Genomic DNA, 3,061 nt, shown 5'->3' with positions numbered 1-3,061 from the left:
TGCACTGGTATGGATGCAAGCATTGACACTGATTTAACCGAGTGTGTGTGTGTGTGTTACTAACTGAGATTGTGCTCCTGTCAGTGTGTGATCATGGATGAGGTCTGAGGAGCTGGAATATTCTGCTCTGGCACGGGGTGAAAAACAAGAATTCACATGGATATGTGCATACAGTGTATACAGTATGTGTAACATTAGCTTGCTGCAGATGTAGCAGAAAGATTAACTCGTGCATGTGCACACAAGCTTTTGTCTGTGTGTCTTAATGTGCAGGTGGCAGTGCTTGTTTTAAATGGGCAACTCTGCCTTCTTTAATTATTAACGAGTTCCTCCTTTTCCAACTTTTGTTAAATGTACAAAAATTAAATCTTTATGAACGTTTCACGCATGGAAAGCTTGCTAATAATAAATAAGTTAAGTGCGAGAGTCATGTTGCCTACTGTTTTACTTCTGTCTGAAAAGAACCTTCAGAGTTTAACATTAGAATTTCAACATAGAGAGGGAGTAAAGTAAAGCTGACTGTTGTCATCTCATGCCTTTTTATTATGATAATGTGTTCCGCCTTCATGGCGCTGGGATTTCAATTAATGGGGTGGGGGAGGGGTGTGTCAGGAAGGAGAATAGGTTGGTATTGGACTTATATTTATCAGATGGATGCAAAAGAGACTATCAAGTGCTAATGTTGTACAAAAGCCACTCATTGGTAAGTTCCCCCTAAAAACTGTTTTTGTTTAAAGGTTGTTTGCTACCCAAAATGATACAAAATCATTAAATGCAGCTTTAAGAATTTAATTTTCACTCTTTTATAATTTTCAATGATTTTCACTTTTGCGGGTTCAACCACAATGCATTTGCAGTTGTTTGTGTGATATGATTTGTGTTTGTTTTGAGTTCTTATGAATCTCAGTTCACTGTACTGGTTGAGCTGGCATCACAGAAATGATCCTGGCAGGTGCTTTATCCATGTCAATATTCAGTGTTCAAATAAATGTTTACATAGTAACAGCCGGGTTATTCTTGGATAATCAACTTACTGACCTCATTGTTTTTAAAGACGGACAACTGATTTATTATTCAAAAGCAGTACATCACAAGATCTGTGGACTATCTGAATATAGACATTATTGTTGGATTTATTATGGTCATTTTTCAGTACAGTGAGTATCATAAACTAAATTCCATCCACCTCCATCATGTTAGTGTGGAGACAGAAATCTTAGAGAGATATAAACCAATGCAGATAAACCTAAGACACACTAGAACTATTGAAAGTGAAAACCGTGCATACATTTTAATGAAGGACCTGAAATAACGAACTGGAAATGAAGCTGAGAGGTCAGCAGTGTCAAATTTGCAAAACAGAATATAGATTTCTATTTCATAGGGGCAACACACACACTTGTAGGCACGACGCATACATATGTGCGGATGCAGGTTGGATACCATCATTTTTGAAAAAAAACAGAAAAAAGCCAGTGTAATCTAAAAAACTGCGTTTGAGGTGAGTCTTCACAGAGAAGGTGTTGTTTAGTCATATCTGAACCTTTCAACGCAGTTCAGTTGAACTCAAGAAGAGCAGAGAAATCAGAAATGAAAACAGAAGTACAAAGTGTCAGACCCACAGCCCACTTTAATTATTCAATTCAATTTTCAATTCAATTCAGTTTTATTCATATAGCGACAAACACAGCACAATTTATTGCAGGGCACTTCACGTGGTAAAGTCCTTACAACAGAACTTTGCAACGTTATACAGAGGACTCCAACGATTCAGCAATTTCCACATGACCAGCTTGGGGGAGGGGGAGGGGGGGCTCCCCCTTAACAGGAGGAAAAACTTCTGACATAGAGAAGGAAAAACTCCCTCTTAACAGGAAGAAAAACCTCTGACAGAACCAGGCTCAAAGGTGGGCGGAGCACCTGCCTTCACCAGCTGGGGAACAGCATAGCGATCCAGGACAATGAACTGTTGGTGGGGCACAAGACACGTAGCTCCAGGGATATATGCAAAAGAAAACACAAAACTACGTGAGTGAGGGGAACTGCACGGTCATGACATCAGGTGCTGGGATTACGCTGATGAGTGAGCTGAAGTTAATTACGCACACTTAAAGCTCCACCCGCAATTAATGTATAAAAGACACTGATTAATAACAATGTGCTCCAAACGTCACTGATGTTGTGAAGTCAAAAAATAAACTGCATCGATGTTTTGAGTGTGAATGATTTACTTTCAAATAATTAATGAAACGGTCTGAGCTGCTGTGAGTAAATTGCCCTGAACCTTTAAATGACACAGTGAAAGTGACTCGGTGTCCTTGCACGGCTGGCTAGATTACTATGAGTAGAGGAAAAGGCTTTGGAATTTTTACCCCTTTCACCTTGGCCTGCACAAACCAAAATACCACTGCACTTAGATTTTAGCATCTTGTTTTTTGCCCTTTTGTACTTCTGCCTGATTTGTTTTTACCAGGTTTTAAACATCACCTGACTTGTGGTGTTTACTGTTGCTGTGATCTGTTGCTACTCTGTGTTGTACCTTGATCACAACCTGAGTAAAAGCCTTTAACTTCTATTCCGGTTCCTGACTCGTGCATTGGGGTCTAGTCTGTCTCCCTGGTGTTAAACATACAGTTTATTAAAAAAAAAAAGCACTGCAGGATTGAGTGGGATTTTGTAAGCTTCCTCATGCTTCAGCATTTTTGAGCTCATAAAGCATGCTCAATAGGGTGCTTCTCCAGCCAAGCAAACTGAGAGCATGCACATTCTCAATATCCACCCACCAGGCTGTCTGATATTCCGTTAACCCTTTCCACCCTGCAGGTCCCAAAACAGGGATGCGTGATTCAATCACAACCTGCCACCATTTGTCAAACGTTACAGAGCATGGTTCATTCAAGGAGACGGTTGAGGTCAGATTAAATGTTCAAATGACATCAAAGTTCACTCACTCATGATTATAAGGGTGCTATTTATTGTTCTTCATACGGTTCCCATTTGGTCAGTATTCTATAAATTTGCAGCCCAATGATCGTGTTGAAAGCTATCTTTTTTTGGGGGC

Source organism: Embiotoca jacksoni, unplaced genomic scaffold, assembly GCF_022577435.1.
Source record: "Embiotoca jacksoni isolate LCO1_2020_lvr unplaced genomic scaffold, fEmbJac1.0.p SCAF_11, whole genome shotgun sequence".
Lineage (NCBI taxonomy): Eukaryota > Metazoa > Chordata > Actinopteri > Embiotocidae > Embiotoca > Embiotoca jacksoni.
The sequence above is the reverse complement of the archived record's forward strand: the minus strand, read 5'-3'. Positions refer to the sequence as shown.